The following is a 26,935-nucleotide window of genomic DNA, read 5'->3' on the forward strand; positions in this document are numbered from 1 at the left end:
GTCTTTTGTCGGTACCCATTACGTCGAAAAAAATCATCGGGCGAACATAAATGTCGGAAAGAGGCTAAATAGGGGTGTGTGTTCTCTTTTCGTGAGAACGAGAACCGGCACGGCAAGTAAAAGCTTGAAAAAGTGAGCGAATAAAAATTTCGGCTCCTCTCTAGATTTATTAAACGTGAGGAAATCGACTTAGATTTGCGATTATTTTACGAAAAATTAAGTTCTCGCAAATTTTAATTACGAACACCCAAAAACTGGCAACTAAAAATTTAACGTAAACGCAATAATAAAAGAAAAATGATCGTACTGTATAAAGACAAGTTATTTTTTCACTATTCGTCGGCAATTTTTTCCCGCGCGCCGAACGATTTTCACGATTGATGCTTGCTACATATAATGCGTTAAATCACTCCCGTCGACGGCATCATTACAGTTCATTACTCAACGCAATTGATACTTCGAGTATAATCATAACGCCCCTCATCTCGCGAGGAAGGTCGGTCCAGTGAAAGAAGTTTTACCTATTCTACACGCATCCTCCGCGATCTCCACCTTTTACCTGCTCTTTCTTATAGGTTTCCGTGTGTTACATTGTATCAGAATTACAGCGTTATACTCTCGAGGTATATACGGCGCGCACGATTAAGAACAATTTGACGACTATATAATATCATCTCACGCGGCGTGTGTATCTCCGGTGCGCGCCACTACGGTGTGTTATAAAGTACGTCTCGTTTGCGAACTCATATAAACGCGGAAACTTTTCTCGTCTTCGGCGAGACTGCACGATTACGTTCATGCGATGGCGCGCCCTTTGATTGCCCCGCGACCGTCATTTTTTTCTTTTCTACGTAAGCGCAGGAGAGTAGCGATCCTGCTGATTACCGACAAACGTTGCGAGCATATATGTATATGCTGGTAATAGTCCCGCAGCCTTGATATTACGTGCGTAAAACCGCGAATACACGCGGTAAAAAAAAATTATTATATTTCTTTCCCACGTAAAGTATTTCTACGTAACGGTAAAAAAATTGGACGTTTCCTATTGAATGTATCACAGAATGTATGATATATAACATATTCTGATTAATAAATACGCAAATTTGAATAGAATTAAATGATTGCAGAATTAAAATCAGATATTCTGCAAAAAAACAGCACCTTTTGATCTAAGCTCTTTAATTACGCATCGGAGGGAACATTCTTCGCTCGAACCACTATCGTTATACTGTCATACGATCATGACAGCCTGTCAGATCCATCAGCAGTTTCCTCGCAAAGTAGTAAATTCACATATGATTATCGCGATTTATCGTCCGTCGTTTCCGCATGATCGTAACTTATCAACGGTGTTTTGCTGTAAACTGCTCCGCTAGAGCCGCCTCTCTTCCACCATAATGGCATATGATTCCACGAGGCCCGGCAGCGAGAGATACTAATTTTTTACTCGGTATCGGCAGCACATCGATAGGTAGATTGCGCGCGATCTTATCTCCCGTCCATGCGTCTTGTTTATGGGCGTAAATTCGCGGTGGAAATGCGCGCAAATCTCTCGCGGACAAATCGATGTCCGCATCGATTTATCTTCGGGGCTATTGACAGCAGCGCATTAAACGTCGGTAATACTCATTCTGAACAACCTGGATTATGACGTTAAAAGCGAGGAAAATGTGAGGAGGCACGTGAACATGATCCTGCAACCTAAATTTATCGCGGTACTTTATCGCGTAAATCGTTCAACCTCTTAACGATCATATTTACAACGTGTGGAAACATTTTTTGGACAAATTTTTTATATTCTCTAACCAACTTGCAATTTATTTCTCCTTCGTAAAAATGTCTAGATTTTATTAACAGTTTTGAATTAAAAATGAAAAGCTTTTCGTGAGTTATCATTGCAATATAGAAATAAAATCTTGCCGTGCATTAGATTTCTTCAGCGGATTCTATTTTGATATAGAATTTTAAAGCTTAATTAACGAAAGTGCTTATAAATTTGTAGTAAGCAAAAAAGAAATTTCTCTATAAATTAATCAAAAAGTATATCTGCAATCAATGTAATGCAAGTGTTTAAATATGACAAAGATTGAGTGTGAAATATTCTCGAAGGTAAAGTTCGCCGTAATTACCCTCGAAACTACTTCTCTTCTTGGCAGAGCTCCACGCGAGAGCACAGAGCAGACGAGACAACGAACTTTGCAACATACCTATATCTATATCTCCTTTATTTTTGGTATACTCGCATATATATATGTTGCTACTATTCATATCACTGAGGAAACTTCTGGCGAAAAATATGTGTCAACAATCGAATAGGAGGGGGGGGAGAGAAAGTTTATAGCAAATTTCTCAAATCTCATGATTTTGTACATGAAACTGTTAATTGTATTCATAATTAAACCGTATAATTACATTTCTCGTATCATGTATAAGATTTTTTGGCATGTGCCATTTTATTTAAAAAGATTTTAGCAGAAAAAAAATGTTGACAAAGTTAAGATGAGGTTGACATTTTAGAACTATATTTTATATCTAATCGAATAAAATATTCTAATCTTATTTTTTTCTTGTGTAATACATTTTCCTGTAAAGGAAAAACATAGACAATTGCACGAATTATCCGTTGTGTAAAAAAACTTTGAACTTCGAAATCACAAACCAATAATCTCTTGAACCAGATGTATGACTTTTAAATTTAGAAAATCGCGCCTGAAGATTGTTAACAGCTGTATAGTATGAACAGATATACCTATATTGATTCAACTAGTACAATATTATAGCTTCAAATATTATCTTTAAAAAAATTTGTACATTATGTTTGTATATTAACTTCTCAAAAATTGCTTGTTTTATTTCGATGATATAACCCATTTGCTGCGTAAACACGCGCGTAATTTAATTTTGGCTATCTTTCATGATCAGTGTATTTTTCGCTGGATAATTTGTCCAAACGTTTTCACGTCTCCCTCTTGAAGGAAAACGACCCCGTCGTAAATTTGCCTTAGACTCGCACGAAGCGAGCGTTATCGAATTTTTCATGGGCCATCAAAAAGAGCGGATCGGTGACCGAGGGCTTAACGCGTTGAATCTTGAAAAACACTTGACTGGCGATTAAAAGATGGATCCCTCAACATCATCCGCTTTTATCCGATTGCCCGATTGGGGTTCGGCTTTTGAATCTCATCGACGCGATTCTAATAGCACCTCCGCAAGAGCATAGACTTCAATAAAAAAAAATAATAATAAAAACCCGCTACTATCCGAGCATTTAATTAAGCGACTCGTCTAATGCTTATCGTTAATTCAAAATCGATACCGATGCTGTCCTTTTTTCGTTCCAGTTATTGAAAACGCTATCGAAAGCAAGCATTTAATTAGCATTCCGTAAAGCTACATTTCTTCTCGTTATATTTGCGATTATACTTGAAATTAATCCATTTTTCTTTTTGATTTCGTTCTCCTGAAATGATAATAATATCGTTTTATTTTAAGAATTTTACTTTCTCGCTCTGTCTTTCACAACTGTTATTGCTAATAAAAGTATTGGAAGATAAAAAAGATGCAATGTTTAGAGTTCAATGTTCTTGGAAATAAATTTAGTTTTAAAAAATAATATCTAATAAAAACTTATCTATTTGTCCTCCTCTTAAAAAATGTTCTAATTAAATTTTAGAACCCATAATATTTTTTATTATTTTTTTTATCATTATTAATTCTTTTATAAATCGTAGAAATTGAAAAATATAACATATTCAAGTATTGTGTATATATATCCCAAAATATAATTACTCTCTCTAAGTTGCTTTTGCAACGAGAAAATGCTAGAATGATGCAATTAAACAGTTATTCAAATCATTATATATTTCGTATTTTAGATGACGCATCACCAGTTTCGTGTCTAGCCGCGCTATTAATTATTAAAACTACGTAACACCTCATCTCCGCGAGTTGTTATCACGAGGAAGATACGTCCAATCGCACGGCGAAATATGAAATGCGTGTATGAAGCCCTCGCGATTTCATTCGTAAAACTCATTCGCCGCACAGCTCTTATCGTCGCTGTCGTAAAGGCGTAGTCGCGCTAATGCAACGAGGAAGATTATTGCATGTACATACCGAAAGAGAAACGTTCGTCACTGGCGTATATCTCGGCACGTGGGCGCCGTGGGCACGTGGTGTGAGAAATGTAGTGTGTATTATTGCGTACTTCGCCGTGTTTCTTTCCCACTCGAGAAAGAGAGCGCGCGTCTAACGTCACTTCTACCCGCAGACGTTAAGCGTTTACCGCGTAATTTCCCATTGTTTGCTATTGTTAGCGGTTCGTTTATTTGAAAGGTACTCGAATAGCTCGGTGCCTTTTTCACCCGCGAGACGTGATGAATCAAGTAAAAAAAAAGTCGGATCGTAAAAACGCATGGCTGTGGAGGAAAGAATAATTCGTGTTATAATTTCCGCGGCAACGGGGATTTCTTGCGAATTTGTTATGCTGTCATAGATCCAATAAAATTCGCGCTTTAATGCCGCAAAAATTATAATAAAATGTAAAAAGGATTATATAATCTGTAGAATTATTTGTATAATTATACGAATTAAGTGGCAATTATACGATTCAGTTATGTCTAGATATTAAACAGTATAATTCCCCAAAAAATTTTTCTCGTTAAACTTTATACTCACAGATTTTTTTATTAAAATAAGATAAATTTTTATGCTTATGTGTACACGACTAAATGTTTTATCTCTCATGTTCTATTTGTCGTATATAGTTATAAGTTTCAGATATTCACTTTTTATGTAAGTAATTTTTAATAAAAATGACAACGCCCAATATTCATGTAGCTATAAAGAAAATACGTACACGGAGTGCTACGATCATAGCATTATTATAGCATTGAATGCTATGATGGTAGCATTAAATGCTATGGACATAGTAATTTTACTATAAGACTATAGCATTTAAACTTGGGCGTCTTGATGGTCCGCAGTTGGTGTGGCAGCAAAGCAAAATTTAATATAAAATTTTCTCCGTGCATAGCAACACTATTTACATGAAATTTTTTTTTTATTAAATATCAATGATTGGATCATTTATTTTCACTATAACTTACATAATATTCTCAATAGATTACGTTTGATATATCTAATTGGACAAGATACATGGCCATTGAACTGCATATCATCGACCTACCGTGTTCCACGTAATTCACAATCCGGTTCAATGCGTAATCGCGCGACGCTGCCCATGCGCTATGCCGATTGAACGTTCGCGGTAACGACCGGTCCTTTACCGGGGCGTCGGCCCTTTTAATTCGCGCATAATCTCTCCACGGTGATTTATTATCCGCGACGTGGTGGCGCAAAACGACCGAGACCGAAGCTCGAATTTCCGGTCGCGTTGCGCGGCAATGCGCCGCGCAAGTCCCGCGCCAACGTTACAGATCGCCTTCGTTCATCGTTCATCTTTCACGTTTAGACGCGTGCGGCACACATGATACGCACTCGCTGCGATCGAAAACACGATGGGTCGCGTTAATATGCCGGCAGATTTTTTTCTTGTGCGAGGACATCACTTATGAGATTCCGTTTGCTCGATTCGCTTCCTGTTTATGTATATACAAGTATATACTGGACACGGACATTTCGCGTTCATGCTCGCGACGCGAATGCACTCTCGTTAATGCACTCGCGACGAAATGCGCCGCGCGCGTTAATTACGCGACATTACCGAAGCGCGAAATGATGATGTTTCCTGATGTGTATAATTGAAGACGCGAAAATTACCTTTTCTTGAAATAGACTGTGTCGAGGATTAATAATTGCGCGAGAAATTGTACATGTAGGCGTTGTTTTTACAAATAAAACTACAAAGCATATCTAAAAAATTGTGGGAATATTTTCTTCCACATTTATAATTAAAAAAAAAAAAATATTAAGTATATCGTTCTATATTATTAAACAGAATTTCTATTTATCTTCTCTATCCAATCTTTAGGTTTCACATTTCGACTTCTTATAGGTTTAGTAGTTTTCAAGCATACAAATATTTCTCGCCTTTCATCAGCGACGATACGCGGTCGAATATAAAATTCGGTATCCTTTTTAAACGATTTTCTATAATAATATCTTTTGCCGCATTATCCTTAAGCTCCTTACGTTATGAAACACCGGAACGACGAATTATATACCGATCTTTCCTCTCTCTCGAGACAGGAGTCGCGTCTTGGAGTTCAAAAACCTTCACGCTTCGTTTCGAATCGGGAATCACAGTGATTTGCATGGGACGGTACGGAAATCGATAGATACTCTTTCCTACTCTTTGTGATCGCGCATTATAAAACATAATAGAGAACAAGAAAACGCGGTAACCAAAAAGTATGCCAAATGTCTACCGGTTATTCTCTTATCGAAAAAATTTGCATAAAAATCACCGATGAGGCTTACCGATTCACCGTTGTCTCTTCCTTTATCATTAGTCACAGGTCATTAACTGCGGAGCTGCAAAACGATACGTAAACGTTATTTCTGTTTCAAGATACGCCATTTTGAAGATCGTAGTATTTTTTAATTGCTTGTAACTTTTTACTTGGATGAAGAGAGTCGATTCGACACCGCATATCGATCACCAAAACGCGCACCTTCGTAATCTTTATACCGTAATTCAGATAGGAAATTACTTAACGATCTCTCGACTTCCTAAACGAGCGCGTTATATTCCATATTAGTATTTTCTAACAACGCACGAGTCTACTCTCAAGATTTTTACGATCAAACGCGATCGCTTCCCTCGTAATCTCGTGTCCGTTTAACTAAGTCCCGAGAAACCGCGAGAAATCTGCGGTTTATTCGAAGGTATGTAGGTGTCTTCTCTCGAAGTCGCTTTCATCGATAGCCGCATTTAGAGTCGATCACGATATTTATGAACAACGTAAAGATTATTAATGCTTGAACCGCGCACAGAATAAGCCACATTCGATTCAAGCAAGTATCTATTTTACCTGAATGTTAATTTAAAGAAATACCTAATTATATATTATACACAAATATTTTCTATACGAATTATTTTTCAGAAAAGTGTTAAAAGAACAAGGTAGTTTTGAAGTATCTCTTATTTCTATATTCAATTTGTACTCACTGCTAACTCGCAGAATCAGCGTTCACGACACAACACGTAGGAATCGTAATAGTTTATTGCCGTATGCAGACAAGCGTGACATTTGCGCGCCTTTAAATTTCCGCGCGAGTCTTTGCCGGCCTACCGCAAACATATATATCTTTCTCGCTTTGTTTTATTTTATCGTCTATATCGTTCAATTACGCAGCATGCAATTGACAGGAAGAATTTACACGATACGCTCGATAAACAACCCCGAGACAGAACGATCGGATCGGTGTAAGGTGTCCGTATAGGTTCTTGCTGTTCTGGCATGGCATGCCGCGGATATTTCTTATACGAGTTTTCCGAGACGTTTTGCATTGCCTGTCTGATATAATTGCCGCAGCACTATCGCTTGTAACATCAATTCAACGGTGCGCGATATTCTCAATTCCAACTTCTGCGAAGTATAAGTACTCGTTTAAATGATATTTGTCATCAGATTTCTTTTTAAAAAGTTGAAATTTTAATTATCTTTTAAAAAAACACGCTATTTTTTATTTGGTAATAAAAATTATTAATTGTCTTTGTCAATATAAACCTTTATATTTTTCACGCCAGATCTATGAGAAATTATGCATAAGAATATTCGTAAGTACCTATATTAATGAATGTGTTAAAAAAGCAGTGTCCGTGTAACGAAATCAATATTTTAGCATTAAAACAATCAAGTTATCAACAGTGAAAGATTATATTCAGACACGCGGTTTATCCTTGCTATAAAATTGCGTTGCTACTTTTGATTGTATAAGATTCGCTAAAATGTCGCTTCTTTTTTTTATCGCGTTTGTTAAGATATGATAAAGAAATAAAATATACATAATTCCATCAGCAAATCGCATCAATGGTTTCTACCAACCTATGATCAGCTTCGCGTTCAACGAAGGCCAAATGCTTCGCAGCACAAGTCGCGTCTTAATCACGTTATTATTTCGCAGATTATACTTAGCTCGACGCCATTCGCCGATCGAAAGCAAAATTAATACGCTGTCGTTTCTCGCTAACCGGTACACGATATACGGTGAGTTCCGAAGAAAAAAAAACCGACGGATCTTATCATCCCGTTCAATTACGTCGACGACGAGACAACCTTCTTCTACCCTTCCTTCTTCAAGACGTTCGCTCCGTTAAGAATCCTAGCTCTCTTCTTGGTCCAACGGAACGGGATGTTGGCACCGCGCGCGCTTTTCGTAATACCCCGCTCGAAAACCCCGGGCGATTCCCAATGAGACTCCATCGTATATTATGCATCTCCGGATCTGTCGTCGATGGCGGTTGCACGCGGCGCGGGGGACAGCGGCCATTTTTCAATATTACCACGATACATCATCCGGCGGTAAAGGGGATAAGGCGCACGCATATAAGAGATACCACCGATGAGCCCGCGGTCTGATTAGGAGCGCCGGGGGTTTATCGACCCCCGGACGCGAAGGGGTTTAGAAGGATGATGATGCATGCCGCGCGCTACCTCGACCGCTCGGCGGACCCTTCGTTTACTCAAAGGTGCCGCCCACATCGATCTACTCCTTCGTGTCTCATTGATTCTTATTCCTAGTCGGCCGACGCGACACGTCGGAGGTGCCTTGCATCTATATACTTTATGCGCTTAGCTCATCCGAGCCGCGTTTATGGAAAAGCCTTTGTTGGGCCCCTGGGATTTTATCAATAAAATAGTCAACGAGCCTATCTGATCTCTTTGAGTCGCTCCTAACAATGTGCCGCATGGCGATTAGATTATAGAGTCACTGTCGCGAGTATCGTCTACATAAACTTCATTCTCTAGGGGAGATGATCATCTATCCATGCGAGTAAAAGAGAGAGAAATTTTGCCAAATAATTTCTTTTCAAATTTGAGACTTAAAACCGATTGAATTAAACATCGATATAAAAAATTTACAAATGTAATTATAAATGCGTTTTTATTAATGGCTCTATCAAATAAAATGCAAAAGCTGAAAGCATTCCGATATCTTTGTAAATGATAGAAATGAACATCGTAGCATTGTATCAATATTCCTATTATTTTATGTAAAATATTTTCTCTCTCGCTTCTTTGATTATTATGTAGTATATACAAAGTACATTTATTATTTGATTTATATTTAATTACTTATATTTTATGATAAATAACTACTAATTTAATCCAATCAGCTTGCAACAATAATATATTGTATTTTATATCTTAGATGAAATATTCCAATATTTCCTGTGCCAAGAAAAAATAAAAATTTACTCGTAAAAATCAAAATCAGAATGCTATTCTTGGTCTTAAAAGGTCAACTATATCGTAAAATATATCATTAAATCTAATTAACTCTGAATAAAACATAGATTCTCTACTCTTAAATCTCAAATGTTTCTTTATGTTTTATACAGTGCATACTTGTGAAACGAACAGAGAATACATCGGAGCAGTACCGTGCTTTATAACTCGAAAATAAATGATTTTTGGAGTAAGTTTGTTAAGACTTTTCGATTTGTTTTCACGAGTACTACATACTCCTAAAACTTGGTACCACCTTTTTTCAACGCCCTGTATACAATACACCGAGTCCTATTTTGCTTCCTCATAGAGGAAGCTGTTTTCGTAAAAAAAATTTTTTTTTAGTTGCTTTTGCCAATGTGTTCAGAATGTTCTAAAACGTTGAAAAATCGCTATTTTAAAAAATGTCGGTATGTGTGTATGTATGTGCCAAATTTACCGAAATTTCTATGACTCCAGAATTAATCAACCAAATCTTAACGAATTATATATGAAATAGGGGTAGAAAAAAACTGAAGAATATATAGAATTAATAAAAATTGCTAATAATCAAGGGGTTCTTCTTGCTTCGTCAAATTTTTTTACTCAAGAATTAGAACAATAAAAAAAAAACGGTTTTCAGAAAATCGGTAAAAAAAAACTATACACTCTATAGTACTCCCCGGAAAATCCTACCCCTATTTCATATACAATTCGTTAAGATTTGGTTAATTAGTTCTGGAGTTATAGAAATTTCGGTAAATTTGGCACATACACACATCAGAGTTGAGAGACCTGTAAAGACCGTGATTTAAGACATCACTTCCTCTATGAGGAAGCCAATATCTAATTTTTTAGGACAAACGTGCACTTTATTTCCATGCTCTGAACTTTTAGCGCGACGGTCCTATTCTCGGGATCGTCGAATCAATTATCGCGTAAACGACATGCTGGGTCTTTTATCCGCACTTTCGTCTCGCCACCGGTCCAATCTTGCTGAGAGATCGTCGCAAAGAACGAACAATGCGTCTCCATCTGCGGGACGCCTTTTCTTCCTTCCACTGGGATAATTAGTTTTAAAGCTTTTAAGAGTGCGTCAGTCAACCGTGACGATATTACAACAGAATGGAGTGGAATGTAACGGGAAAAGCCCTCGCGATGTATAATGCTCTACAATTGGCGGAAAATGAATACGCATTAGTCTTCGGAAAATTCAGAGTCGAGTTTTGATTACGAAAGGCGTCGGGAAAGTTTATTACTCGTCGTGAATTTAAATTTGACAAGTTTAATGACGTTTTACGAAAAAATTCTAGTGTAAGAAAAGGCTATTTAAGTCAGTTAAAGAAAAAACCAGATAAGAAACTTTCAAAACAGATAAGAGCTCTTCAATTTTCAGACTGGGAAGAAATCATGGGGCTTTTGCTTTTTGTCTTGAAAATTTGTTATCCAATTTTTTTCTCTAACTGACTCAAATTACCCTTCTTTACCTTACACACGTCATTTTATACATAAAGAAACTTATAATGTCCGTTACTTTAAGATACTTACTCTAACTCTTGCAGCATGAATATTATTTTACATGCATATCAGTAGATTAATCTACAAGAAGCCCTTCGTTTTTATGAGCCTCATTAAAAATTTATTAGAAATTTTACTAACAATAAGCAAAAGAGTCAAGGACTTCTCATTAAGAAGAAATTGACTTTGCATTTGATATAAGCAACATATTTCGGCAATTTTGAAAGTTTGTATAATCACAACTAAATCAATCGGTTAAAACATTTAATTCGTATAATAAAATTAATTCGCTTAAGTATATATACTTCAATCTCCATACTTTAATTGAGTAAAATTATCCCTAAAACCGAACACTTCCGCTTCGGATCCTTAGCCGGTTATTCTCTCACACTTTCGTTCTACAGGGTCGGCATTTCACCTCGGCGACTTTCTCAGCCCGACTGTTCTCTCTGCGGACACGACTCTCGGCGCGGTAACGCTTAGCGGTGTGCAAGCGCGAACGATACTTAATTCGTTAATTTCCTACGCGCTAAGAGTCCTAAGAGTCCTCCTTATCCTTAATGCGCTTAAGTAGAGGACGGCGTGCTGGCTTGAAAGCGCGCGGTATTACGACGCCGAACGTCGTTCCGGATGGATTCGCGCTCGCAAACCATGAGGCGGCCGTGGATGCACGCGGGACGATTAAGCGAAGAGGAGCAGCAAATCCCCCGGGGCGAGTGCGCTAGACAACAAGAAGTGCGGGTCTACGTACCTGGTGGAACGTGGCGCGATCACTTAAAGCGACGATTAGCCGGGACAGCAGGTGCGTCGAACTCTCAAGTCGCCCGGAGCAAGGACGGGGAAGTTTTATTTCGCCGTAGTTTCGCGCTCTGGCCATTCTGTTCTGTGACACTGTCGTTTAACGCGGTAAATGCTACTTATACGTCCGAACGAAATGACAGACAATGACAGACGCGTTTTTAACTTTTTCAAGGCCGGAAGGCGTTACCAGTGTCACTGATGATGTCCTGTATTTTTTTCTTGTTAGATGTTTTGTGACGTATAGGTACGAGGAAGATATGAGAAGAATTACGATACATTGCACTTAGTTATAGGAAAGAATATACATATGGAAGTAGAGATAAGAGACTAAATGCAAAAAGTACATAAATTCAAAAATAATAGATAAATTTGTCATTTTTAGAAAGTTATGCAAATTTATGTATGTAGCATTCAATATTTGATGACTAACAACTCTCTTTCTCTCTCTGTCATCTTTAGTACGTATTTTTCTTATAATATTTTGTTATATATATTTTTCTAAATATTGTACTATAATATAAAGATAAATTCTTAACTATCAATAGTATCAATAGATAGCTAAATATGATACTCGTTGAAACTGTCGAGTGATGACGTACGTAAAATATTCGCCACGAAAATAAAGTTGCACACCGATATAGGCGGCCATCGTCTAAAAATATCTTACGATATTGTTTACGTGACGCTTTAAACATTTTTTTAGCGACGTTTCTACAACGCCGTAGGCAATCGTCGAGAAGTCGACCACATATCATGAGCCCTCGGTTTCTGTCAGTCAAGGATGCGCCGAGGCCAATGGCGTAACTGACGGCTCTACAGGGGGCCAATGTCAGAGGGTACTGCCAGAGATCAACAAGTGGAAAACAAAGAAAGAAAGAAAGAAGGCGAGGACAAAGTAAGAATGAAAATAATAAAGAAATAAAGAAAAAGAGGCACAAGACATGCATAGAGAAAAAAGGAGAAAAGAAAGCAAAATATTTGGGTTCGTGACATTGCAATCATATCGGAAAGATTTTTTGCACATAACCGTATCTTATATACTTTATTTTAAGGTAAATGTACCAATGCCGGGACACTTAAGACCTATGTCTAGACACCTTTATTATTTAAGTTTTTAAATAAGTATAACGCAAATTAAAATCAAAAATAAAAATATAATACAAAAAAAATATTTTTATCTTTGATTTTAATTCGCGTTATAACTTATTTAAGGACTAAAATGATAAAAATGTCCAGACATAAGTAAGTACGTATCCAGGAATTGGTATATTTACCTTATTTAGCTCGCGCATAATAAGTATCGCGTACATTATTATCAAGGCCACAGCTTGAAAGGTGAGAGATAAAACGACAAGATTAGATACTTGAAAAAATGATCCATCTCTTAAGAGGGTATTTTGTGAAAGATTGTAAAAAAGATATTTTTCAGAAGAATTTTTTGTATAGGGAAACGAAAAAAGCAAATAACGTTAAACTTTGCATGTTTGTTTCCTCATAGAGAAAGCTTTGTTTTTGTAAAAAAATTTTTTTTAGTTGGCGCTGCCAATGTGTTCAGAATGTTATAAAACGTCGAAAAATTGTATTTTTAAAAATGTCCGCGCGCGCGCGCGCGCGTGCGTGCGTGCGTGCGTGCGTGTGTGTGTGTGCGGATTTGATGTCGGTGATTGCTCTACTTCTGCAAATTTTGAGATATTCGGCTGAATTTTTTTTAATCGATAGAGTATCATGTAAGGAAGGCTGGTATTGAATTTGGCGATGATCGGTAAAGGGGTTTTTTTTAAAATAAAATTTGTAATTTTTTTTAAGAAATGTCTCTGGTTGCTCTAACTTCCGCAAATTTTGAGATATCGATCTATTTCTATTTCTATTATATTTCTCAGTTTTTTCTACCTTTATTTCATATATCATTCTTTAAGATTTGATTGATTAGATCCAGCTTTATAAGCTCTTATGCTTGCACGTATTGCTCAAAATTTCGGACGGCTATATCTCAAAAACTAATCAACCAAATTTTAAAGATTTATGTATATATGAAATAAGGGTAGAAAAGACTTAAGAATGTAATAGAATTAGAAAAAAATTGTCAATATATGATAAAAAAGTGTGCAAATTAGAAACTTGCACATTGCTTCCTCATCATTACAGATCGCTACCATTGCTCCTATTTTATTTCGCTCATAAAACTTTCTCTATGAGAAAGTCAAACTAATAAATACTAATAATTATGCATAAAATAAAATACAAGCTTCCTCATAGAGGAAGCTTTATATGAGCGAAATATTTTTGTCTTATTTTAAGAATTTATTTTTATTTTGTAAATAACAAAAACGCTCTTTTTTTGGTATTGTTATTATTTTGATCACTAGGAACTCGCAAAAAAAGCGTACATGAATGGTGTAAATAATTCTATGCTGTTCTAGGTATCTGAAACGTAAAAACTATAAAAATTTTCTTATTCAGGAGAAATGTGGCTATCATCTGAACTGACTGAACTAGAACTAAACCAATACTTCCATTTTCGAAAAAATTGTGGCTTTTTTATTACAAATATTAGGTTTTCTTTAAATGGTTGCAAAAGGAATAAGTAAGCGACATATTGCGCAGAATTCGATATTCCATTTCTTAAATATTAGTTACACGATTGATTGGAGCGTCAGCATCACCGGCACATTTCGTCTCGCGTTTGATTGCATAACAAGGAGACGGTATGCACGTATGCAGACGATGGTCGAGGGGAGTGTCGCACTGGGGGGCCTGAGCGATCCCTTTAGCGCCACGTCGCGACGTGTCGTGAACTCTTCCGATGCCCTATCTGACGGACACGATCAGGAAGTGATTGGAGACGACCTCGGTACATTCTGTCTCCAGGAGATCGTAGGTCATGGTGGTCCTGATTGATCGCTCCTGAAATCGCTCGTCACGTATATATATCCTATCGTCCATTAGTCGCGTCTGTCAGAGAACGAACGACGCGGGGTTGGTCGAGTTTATCGAGTTCTAGCTGAGGTGTCTTCGATTAGATCAACGTGGAACAATGGTACGATAGATATCGATCACGATTTATCGTGAGACCGTGAGAACTTTCTCTTGAAATTGGATAACGTCTATCATCGATGAGCAATCAATGTTTATTTATATATTTTTGATTGCAATTTTTAATATGGAGTAATTTTATTTTCTAAATTTTTTAGATTGATATAGCACGACGTTGAATATATTTATTAAAATATTTATTAGAAAATATTAAAATATTTATTAAAAAATATAGAATATTTATTAGAAAATTAAAAATGTAAGGAAGACGATTCGAAGAGGGACATTTTAAGTATTTCATTATTTTATACTAAATATCTACTATTTTATATTAACACTTTCCGTTATCAACTTCCTGATCAAGATTTATTTTCCCGGCACATTATGAAACATATGTGATCGTGTTTGATAAAAAAGTAGAAGCATCTGACATTCTCTCTAAAAGTAAAATTTTATTTGAACATCGATAAAGTACATATGTTGCATGGTATAGCTTATAACATTCGAAGAAAAGTATCCCACGCGTTATTTTTATACGCAGAAACATTTAATTAAATCCTGTTACGTTTTAAATAGGACATTTTTCTCTTACGCAAATAGAAATTGTTATATGTATAATCGAGTAATATGTAAAATCAAGTACTATATATGAAACAGCAGAAAAACTAACTTCAATTATTTACGTGGTGTATAAGAATGCGAGCGAGAAACTCCTGAATCAGTTGCTGCCCGGTCGTTTGCGCTATCACGTATACGTTAATTTAAATGCGAGACTCGTTGATACAACCGTTCTCAAATCAGTGAATTAATTTTTCACGCGGACGCGTTAGACCGCGCAATAATTAATCAAACCCACGCAATCGCGAGCGTGCATGGGCTTGAGTTACTCGCGATCTTTGCTCTGCGCAAGATCGCCCAGCAGCATCAGTTCAATTTCGCACTCGCTGACGATCGCGACGTTGTCCAATTTCACGATGTGTTATCTAATCGTTGGCTTTGATCTACGAAGTCGTTGAACTCGGATAATTATTATGCGAGGCGGCGTATGCGTTTGGCAACGAAAACCTAAACTCATCTACTCTCGATTTTGTTAGCCTCACCATGGCGCTGTCTTCATTCATTCTCTTGTTGAAAGTGTTATACACATTCGCCGAGCAAACCGCCGCCGTGTTATGTCTGACATCGAAGAGATTATTTGAACTAGCTTGTTTATCCGCTTTCTGATATTCCGCATAGCTGTTATAATTCTTAAAAAAAAATAATAGAAAAAAATCAGACTATCGGATATCTATGTAGATACAATATCAAAATATATGACTTTAACTAGTCTTAACAAAAGATAGATACAATCCGACAGATGTAACCTGACCAATTGGATGATTTTGTCATACACAGCGCGCTGTTAGCACTTAGACTGACTTAGAGAAATCACTGAGCGCTATTATTCAATCTGTCATGACATCTCCATGTCAATATAGCAGATTTAAAATAAAGTGCTACGCCACAAAGTCGCCTACACGTGATTTATAGCACTTCATTTACAGTACTCCTTTATGACACCTTGCTCTTTGAAATAAAGCTGACGATTAAAATATTTAAAGTAAGAGATAAATGAGACAGTCGCGAGAGGGAGAGAGAGAGAGATAGAAATCTACTTTCTCTTTACTCATTAAACATATATTTCCATAAATTATGCTCGTTAGATTTGCAAACACATTACACGTGTATTCATATTGCATTAATGCTTCTCCAGTAACTGGCACGTTTCCAGCGACCGCATCGTTCGTTCCGCCATTTCCATTAATCTTATTTGCATAAAATATTAGTCTCGCGGCCTTGAAAAATATTCCGTTACTTTTATTAGGGCATTTCAGTGACAGCTGTACCGTCCTGAAGCGCATAACTTGTATTAAAGTAATGCTATAAAAATTCTTTATGTTTTATTCGAAATGGTCGATTAGCAGTTTTTAATCTTTGGTTAATATTTTTTTGTCCCGTAACATTAATATTCTTAAAGCATAAAGATTTAATATTAATTTTGTCTGAAAGAAAAATAATTTATTTCTAAAACACTTTGCACTTTGCCTATACTTTTTCCGCACTTAAGAATTTAAGATTAGTAATTTAAGATGATGATAAAACCCAACTTTTCAATTCCCAACATCGAGTGTATCGATAACCGGAACAATATCGCGACCAATTATGGGAATATTCAAACCGGATATCGCGGGGTCGCGAGGTGGACCAAACAAAAAGAGAAACGAGCAACAACCTCTTGAAACTTCCGCGTACGGCGAGACGCCACGTTCGAATTTATCGCTAGCGTATTTCGACCACCCAGAAAACGAGGAGTCGGCGACACGACGCGAATCCAAGACAGAGAGTTTCGTACACGTATACGCATCAAGGAAGGAACCGTTTCTATAGGTCAACTTAGAATAGAATTGAAGCAAGTCGAAGTCGTCGCCGCCGCCGCCGCCGCCATCGCCGCCACGCGTTTCTGCGCATCTATGCGTGGATGAAATCACACGCATGCGTACACACATGCTCGTGTAAAACTAGACGCGTGATAGACCAGGCGTGAAACATCGGGAAATTGGTTTTACGAGGCGATTGAAGCTGGGAAAACTTCGATAAGCTGAAAATAAAATTAATTTTTGCATTAAAGCTGAACGCATGTTTAACGAATTAGCAATCTAGCTCTTTTTATAGTAATAAGGACAGAAAAAGATGAAAAATTAATTAAATCATAGTCAATATTAATTGACATAATTAATCCTAATAACTTCTTTATTATTGTGTAATTTTTATCACAATTTTTTTTATAAAAAGTTATTATAAAAATTATATTAACGATAAGCATAAAAATAAGTCAACAAATTGTGGGTGTGTGTGTGTGTTCTTTAGTTTCTTTTCTATTTTCAAAAATTATTTTTTAAAAAGTAACGAGTTTATTTTTTATAATTGGTATTGTATATTTGTGTACACTCTTAAACATATGTGTCTCTTTCTCCACACAGATTCTAAAAAACGGAAGATTCTTGCGTGAAATTATAATCTATAAGGAAGAAGCTATTAAACTTTGATAGAATGACGATTTTCGTTTTTTAAACAAGATATCGTAACGCAAAACCCTGACGCAAATATTAGAGATATGCCAATTGTGTGTGTGTGTGTGTGTGTGTGTGTGTGTGTGTGTGTGTGTGTGTGTGTGTGTGTGTGTGTGTGTGTGTGTGTGTGTGTGTGTGTGTGTGTGTGTGTGTGTGTGTGTGTGTGTGTGTGTGTGTGTGTGTGTGTGTGTGTGTGTGTGTGTGTGTGTGTGTGTGTGTGTGTGTGTGTGTGTGTGTGTGTGTGTGTGTGTGTGTGTGTGGTGTGGATAATACATGGACGTTTATCGAAATTCTTGGACCATTATCGCACTAAACTTTAATTAATGGCAGTTTCTTATCTCTCGCAAATTGGGCGAACCACAGACTGAAATCTTAATGTAGATAACCCTAAGAGTTCCTCATTCTTTCCTTCAGAAGAATCTTATAATAAAAGTTGAATAAGATTCGTTCACCATTCTTATGCATTTTATTACATTCTCGTGTCTTGTAAAAAAGATTATCTCCATTGGATTTTTAAATAATTATTAATATACTAAAATAGAAACTAAAATTATTTTCTTTATGCAGATTGTAATTGTTTTGTACCAAATATTTGTATTTTCCAAATTTTTTACTATCAATTAATTAGTAGATAATAAAAATAAATATTTATTTTTATGTATATATTCATTTTCTTAATGCATTAAATAAAGATTCATGTATATTCAGGCTCAAATTACCTTATAATCAATGATTAATCGTTTATCATAAAACGATTAATTAAACGATAAAAATAACAAATACGATTACAAATCTGTCGTAATAAACAAAACAAATGCAAATAATCATTAGTCAATCATCACAGTGATCACACACGTATAAGACATGACTAATTATATTTGTATAGTGAGACATGATTAATTACATTCGTACAGTCGCATCCTGTGCATCTCGGATTGCAGCAATTTCTCATTCAGCGACAATCTGGTGAACGTTAAGATTTGCGGTGGGGAAACGATCACCCTTATCATATCTCTTGGTTGCGACGTGGAACGAAGGTCTAGGGGCGCGGTCTAACAAACGTCACACGAAGTCGCGAAGCTTCAAGGGTGTTTCTCCCTGCATCACGATAATACAGTCTCGAGGATTCGACGATAAATTCACGACGCCATGAATAATGCATACGCGTGCCACGCGAATTCATGAAGCCGCCACGTCGAGACGACGACGATGACGGTTACTCGCGTCTCGCAGACTCGTACTCCACTTCCCAACTTCCCTCGAGGTTCGAGACAATAGCGGGGAGAGCAATCTCGAGTCACCCAAACAATTTGAAATTCTAAGAATTTGCATCTCTTAGGAGGATGTAGCCGAGTTAAACAGTGTAATCCAATTAGTTCCCTCTGAATCTTTTTGCGGAACAAGTTATAAACTTCCCATCGCGGTGCGTCATCATTTATCAATTTAATGTTGCGACAACGATGAGCGATTCAACTGAAAGCCGAACAAAATTAATCTCTCTAATTTACTATTAAGCTTCGTTCATATATAAGCTCACACTAAAGACCAGTTTCACAAGTGTCGGTTAACTTTTAATCTTAGATTAACTCACTCTTTGTCTTTTTCTAAGGGGGACGTTAGAACGGTCCACTAACAGCATTTAATAGTATAAACACTCAACATTTCATAAGTTACTTGTATTTATATTTTTATTACTAAAAGGAGGTAACACCTTTTTCGTAAATGTGTATATTCGTATATTCATATATTTTTAGCATTAAAAATAATGAATTTTATGTTGTTTTCCGACTTTAGATAAAATAAAATGGATTGAGTGGTTCAAAGAGAAAAAGAGAGAAACGTACCCTCTCTCAAATGTAAAGTCGGTTTGGGAGAAAAAAGCCACTCAATTGGCAGAGAAGTGGCAGAGTGTGTCCACTTCTACAGAAGATAAAGATGTACCCCAACTTATAGAAAACTTAGAAGATTGGAAAAAAATAATTTTTCTAAGAATGTTAAAGTTTGATTATACAAAATTAAACATAACAAAATTAAGAAGACTTGAAGAACAATATAATTTTGAACGAGAAACAACGATGATAGATATAAGGTAAATAATTAGCACGAAAAATTGCTCGTTTAAAATAAAATACTAACGCAAATTGTCTTAAAACTTATATTAATCCAATTCGCCTCAATCTACCCTAAGTTATTTGATGGATAGTCGATCTTCAAAACTGATCCTCAAAAAATTTAAATTCGGCGTTTTCGAACATAAGCAACACATTGGCATCGAAAACTCAAAAAACAATTTTTACTTCGGTCTTTTCTACCCCTATTTCATATATTCTTTTAAATTTGGTTGATTAGACTTAGCTTTATATGCGATCAAAATTATGGACCTTTGATCGCGTATAAAGCTGGGTCTAATCAACCAATGGCAACAAAAACTCAAAAAACAATTTTTACTTCAATCTTTTCTACCCCTATTTCATATATAATTCTTTTAAATTTGGTTGATTAGACTTAGCTTTATATGCTATCAAAATTATGGACCTTTGATCGCGTATAAAGCTGGGTCTAATCAACCAAATCTTAAAAAATTATATATGAAATATATATATAACGGTAGAAAAAACTAAAAAACATAATAAAATTAGAAATAGATCGATATCTCCAAATTTGCGGAAGTTAGAGCAACCACGGACATTTCTAAAAAAATTCAAAATTAAAAAAAAAAACCCTTACCGATCATCGCCAAATTCAATACCAACCTTCCTTGAATGATACTCTATTGATTAAACGATATCTCAATATTTACGGAAGTTAGAGCAATCACGGACATCAAATCTGCACATATACACATACATACGGACATGCGATTTTAATGCAATATTTCGACATTTTAGAACACTGAACATATTGGCATCAAAAACTCAAAAAATAATCTTTTCTTTGGTTTCTTCTACCCCTATATTTCATATATAATTCATTTTAATTTGGTTGACTAGACCCAACTTTATACGCAATTAAAGGTTCATATACGAAATTCACGAAAACAAAGCTTCCTCTATGTGTGTGTGTGTGTGTGTGTGTGTGTGTGTGTGAGGAAGCAATAATATTTAAAAAATATCTATATATAAAAAATATTATTAAAGCGTTCAAAAAATACACGTAAAATCAATATTTCTAAACGTTACTTTAATGTTCCTAGCTTACTAGGCGTATTTTGTATAAATACAGTCCTTAATATTGTATTTGATGTTATTCCGTAAGATGTAAAGATAACGTTTCACCAATCACGTTGAAAGTTTTCGAATTAAAACTAGTTAAATCGTCTCCGAGTAACTCAAATTACCAGATAACATTCAAATCACGTTTCAAAGTACCAGTTCTCGTCCGATCACTGAAGTCAAGCAACGTTGAGCGCGGTTAGTACTTGGATGGGTGACCGCTTGGGAACACCGCGTGATGTTATCCAAAATTTTTTTTGCCTCATGAAATCTAGTCTGGGTATCGGGTGCCAATTAATACAATAAAAAAGGAGAAATTGTAGCGTTTGTTTCATATTGTTCTAATGTTCGAATTTCACTGTTTGTCTGCTGTTTCAAGAAATCGATGACTCATAATTAATATTTTACTTCTTGGAGATACATTGGGTCTGTTTTTTTATTGCTGAACTGTCTACACTAGTTCAGCAATAAAAAACAGATCTATTATATAATTATTACTGTTTTATTTAATCGAATTTAATATGGCAACTTAATTTAAGTAAGAAGAACAAGAACGATATAAAATATCCCTATAAAGGGAAAAATGAGACAATTGAAAAATGGCCCAATTGATCGGTGATAGAGATTTTTTTGAAAAATATATACCATACATTAAGACAAGCTAAGATTTTTGGTCCTTATCCTGATCTATAATCTGATCAATTAAATAAATAAGAAATTGTTACGTCATGAACTGAGATATTTAACGAGCAGTGACATAGAGAAAAATTTCAAACGTTTAGAAAAAAGCCATGAAGGTATTAATGTAAATATGTAAAAAAAACATTTATCGTAAACAGACTTCTTTGCTATTTCTATATAAGTTAACATATCATTGAAAGGGTCCGATTAAGATAGCTTGTGAAGTTTATCATAAATGTAAAAGGATATTTATGTTGCCTCTACAACAATAAGCGTTAAGATCGAAGTGTGACGAGAGATTAGATGAGTGCTTCCTTTGTTTCTATAGAATTCAAAAAAGATAGATTTAAAAAAAATCTGATGGACGATTTCCCGGAAAGTTTCTATAGGACAAAGTCCGCATCAGGGATGACAATTATTTGAACTTCATCCTTAAACTCGAGTTCAATGCACTGCGGACATTCACAGACATTTACACATACACTCTTTTATACACACATGTTTTTGAAGATAATAATGTACTAAATAGTTGAAAAAATAAAGAAATAAGAGATAACTTAAAAAAAAATAAAGATAAGAACAAAGCTGTTTAACCTAAATTGAACAAGCAGCTCAAACTAATTTTCAATCAAGCTATCAAATTATCACCAAGCAAAAAAATTATTAGAGAAAGTGTGTGTCCATGCGTGTTTCTATACGTTTACCCCCAAAACAGAAAGAACAATCTCAGTTATTCTAAAAGGAATAGATCACTCATATGATACGCAAATAATTCTTGACGAGCTAAACGCATTAAACATTAAAGAAGTAAAGTTCCAAAAAGTAACGCCGTTTAAAACGAAAAGATTGGTCAATGAACACATATCACTACCGATGTTCATGGTACAGATGGAGGCAGGAAGCAAAGTACAAAAACTGCATAAAATTAATAGGATTTGTCACCATGTCATAAAATGGGAAAAACTTAAAAATAATAAAACAATCCAATGTAAAAGATGCCAAAGATTAGGACATACAGCCTCCCCAACTGTAACCTGAGATATCGCTGCGTAAAATGCAACAAACCGCACTTGCCGGGAAAATGTCCGATTACTCCTGACAGCATAACTGACAGATCTACATTGTTTTGCGCAAACTGTAATAGCCATGGCCACCCGGCATCTTATCGAGGATGCCCGGTGCTCATAGATCTATAAAAAAAATGATGGAAAGGAAAAATAAATTTAAAGAAAAAAAAAGAAATTAATAAGCATACAAAACTATGTAAAATGTAAAAGACAACATCAGTTTTGGAAATACTCAATACCAATATACTCCGTATGAGTGATTTCCCGTAGTTTGTGCTTTGTGACAATGCTGGGACATTCCCATGAACGCAAGGAGGTCTTGATAAACGTATGACGAGTCTTATTGATGATTAGGTAATTCTCTCTGTTTTTATGATTAATTTCTAATGTATATTTTTTATAGTGTTACATCGCGATGTTTATATGTATATTTTAGACGGCACTTGATAAGGGCTCTAAACGTGAGCTGAAACGTTGTGCACTTAGTTATAATTTTAGCCAGGTAGTCGAGTAATAAATAATTAAATTTGTTTTTAATCACTGGCGGATAAAGGTTTCTTATATATAAAAAAAAAGAATGCGATTTAAGATAAGATAGTTTAAGTAAGTAAGTAAGTAAATAGTTATACCCGTTAACCCGTAGATGGGTCCTTTGCATTGTTGCTTTCTTTTATGTTTGTAACTCTTCAATTTTATATTACATTAAGTCACAGTAACACGGTATACCAGAGATATTTTTCTTACCATTTTTTGTCTGGTCACAACCAATATTGTAATTAACAGGTTCGTTCGCGGATCATATAACTATACATATAATACACGATAATAAGGATAAAGAAATTGATGACTCAAAATATATATATTCTATAACTAAATACATTAAAACTTTATTTTTAATTACTTAATTATGATAAATACCTTTTAAATTTTTTGTGTAGTTATTTCTACTTTGTAGAAAATATTATCTTTCTCTAAATATCTTTAAAAAAATCTTTATATACTTTTTATATATTGATGTATACAAAATTTAGTTATATAAATTAATTGTTAGTCTTATATGAACGATATACTTTATATCTACCGCCTCTAGTCTTCTCTCTTTACAGACACTATACAGACTGATTGAACGCGCCGTCATTTTGATGCAACAATTGCACCTGATATTTCCGTATGCGGCGTATCACGCACGCGTTGATTCATACTGCGTTACGTTGAAAGATATGCTTGCAACTTAATAGAGCGATAAATATACGACACGCAGAGAATTGTAATCTCCGTAATAGATTATAATCGAGTAAGTTTTATGGAGAAGTTGCCCATTCCTCATAGCCGCGTGCCATTGATAATGCTTTTCGCGAACATATTAATTGGAACTTAATAAATTCCTGATGACCAGGCTTGAAAACCCGTTTGATGCCATCGCGCGCCCGCGCGCGCATCCAAATAAAGGCAGAAGTATAAGATTTTCGAGTCGCTTACGTTTTACTTATTATGCATCGTTTATTAATGAGCGATAATTGGTAACGTTCAATGGAGATTGGGGGATGGAATAAAAGTGCATTATTCGTGAGACACGCGAACTTCCGAATATATTTGATTTCCACTTCCTAATAAATAAAATTTATGATAATTGTATATCTAATAATATATCATGCATGCATGAAATTCATGATTAAATATACAGTTTTAAGAAGAAATTTTGTAATTTTGAATAATGCTCTTGTTATTCGATTTCCACGTCCGTATTTATTTATTTAATTAAATTTTGATTCAACAAGACTGAACGAAAGTGCTAATACTTCTTCTAAACAATAGCGAAGTTGATTGTGAAATCGTGAAGCCGCATAAATCAAAATTTACTTTAACATTACTGCAAGCCACAATGTTTATTTGCTGAAAGTACAAGTACTAAATCACGAAACTGTTCAAACGTATACATTCTTCTCAAAGTAACTAACATAAATGTCGAGATATATATTGTCATAATTAATATCTTCATTAATCATCTGTCATGCATAAACGTAATTCGTAACAGCGTTATTATTCTCGGTTATTACTGTAATTTGTTGTTATTGAATCTTAATATTTAAAAACCGTTACAGGATTGTGTTAAAGCTTCGATATCTTTTGTGTGTTAAATAGTTTCTCAGGCACATGTAAAAATTAATTTCTTTTTGATTGAAAAAATTACTTGATGCATGAGATACACTGATGTTCCAATTTCATTATCTTAAAAGTACTTGCAGATTAATGACTGGTATATATGGTATAGTAAATACGCAGTTTGTAATATTGTCGCGCGATTATTTGATTCACGGAGTTACTATCTCGTGTCTATGATAAAGCGCATTATAAGAAATAGCAATTGTATCCATGAAGCGCTCTGAAATAGTGGCTAACTAAATATAACTCACGGCAGCAGCGGTGCGGCCGAGTCGAAAGACAAATGAGGTACCTTCGGTAACCGTACCTGAACGCGCAAACCGCGGTTCGCGCAAAAGTTCATTGCTTCCTACTGCCGGATTCCGGGTCAGCGCGCACGTCTCTCGAACGCGGAGGCGTCCAAATTCGTCCGACGGAGACACGCGAGAAATAGTAAACCTCGACGAAGCGCATTGCGAGCAAAACGAAACAGAAATTCGACCTTGCGATTCCTCTGTAGAGTAGTATGCAACGATACTTGATCGAAAAATCATTCGAATTGGTTATTTCGGAAACGCACCCACTCAGATTTTAAAATATTTTTTTATGTTATATGAAAATTTTTTTATACTTTTAATCATTTAGTTATTTAATAACCTTTACGATAAATAATAAAAAAAATATTCTACAACGATAGTGACCTATTATAACAACAATTTCGTAAGATATTTTTGATTCGGTAATGTTTCTTGACGACGATAGTTATGTTATTCATAAATCACCTAAAAATAAAGATAAAGAAGAAAATAATGGAAAAGAAACTTGTGTACTTCAGTAATAGAATATCGTCAAAGTATTTTATATAGCGCTCCTTTAATTATCCAAAAAATCTATAATCAATCTAATGACTCCGTACAACCACTTACCCGATTGAATCTTCAGATGCTGTTAATGTGCTATAAAAAGGATTTATTGACACTTTGCGGAACAAATATTATACAAGCAATTGTTGCAATTGCTGCAAACGAATAATCCATTACCTATTATATTTTATGTAACACGTGCATGGAAAGCGGCCCATTGCGCACGCTACGTGTGCGTGATAGACACTTTCCACGCACTTGCAACATATAAAATAGGGTGTGCAAGTCGTGGCGTAAAGATGAAAATTTGCCTTCGGCTTAGAAAAGGTAGCGCACCAAAAACGGTTAGATACAACAAAAATAACAATACTCTCTTTCGGCGCAATTTATCGTTACTCGATCCAACGTATGTTATGTTGTAAAACCATACTGAATAAAACCTAGGAGAAAATTCCCAATTGAGTCTGTATTTTTGTAATACATAGTTTAGCGTCCCGCCTTCTCATTCTATCCAAAGATCAGGTCAATGAAGAATGTTCCGTACATCGTTATCATGACGGTATTAATGCCTCTATCATAGGTCTGGGCTAGTGCTCAATTGCACAAACTCGCCATATTATCGATGTTAAATAATAATTAAGTTGCGACAGACAGCATGGAAAAGGAACCACATATGTTTAGTGCTTGACAAATCGACGGTCTTTGATACCAGGACAAGAGTCAACACGATTCACTGGAATTCCCATCTGTGAAACCTTGCCAATCTCTTCAATACAACTCGCAGAAGTCTGGTCCAGGGGGACGGAGGCGAGAATGAGTAATGCTTTTCTTGAATATTATGACTTAACTTGATTATGGCAGCTGTGAACCCACCAAAATTAAAAACCGATCATGCGTACAAATACTTATCCATTGGTGGCATTTTGGATAATGTGTGTGATTTTGTGCGATAATACACGTTATTAGTAATTATCTGTGAAACGATTAACGTAGCGCAGAAAGACGAATATTTATTTTACAAAAACTAAGTAATATATAAATAATTATAGAGAAAATATTCTCTAAATTTAATTTATTTCATGAACTATTTTTATGTGTAAAATGTAACATCGG

At 35.5% G+C, this 26,935-nt stretch overlaps 2 protein-coding genes and 1 non-coding gene across 4 annotated transcripts in view; 2 read left to right on the forward strand and 1 right to left on the reverse strand.

The window, feature by feature from the left end:
- LOC143893441 (cytochrome P450 27C1-like) overlaps nt 1–26,935 on the reverse strand; it is a 363,376-nt gene that overhangs the window by 211,586 nt on the left and 124,855 nt on the right. The window lies entirely within an intron of this gene.
- The window catches only part of LOC143893435 (uncharacterized), a 109,911-nt gene that overhangs the window by 17,896 nt on the left and 65,080 nt on the right, over nt 1–26,935 (forward strand). The window lies entirely within an intron of this gene.
- Nucleotides 21,197–21,316, forward strand: LOC143893510 (5S ribosomal RNA). The gene has a single exon (XR_013255821.1). It is a non-coding gene; the product is annotated as a 5S ribosomal RNA (ribosomal RNA).

This window comes from Temnothorax americanus, unplaced genomic scaffold (genome assembly GCF_048541705.1).
Source record: "Temnothorax americanus isolate GAGA-0224 unplaced genomic scaffold, ASM4854170v1 Scaffold12, whole genome shotgun sequence".
NCBI classification, from domain to species: Eukaryota; Metazoa; Arthropoda; class Insecta; order Hymenoptera; family Formicidae; genus Temnothorax; species Temnothorax americanus.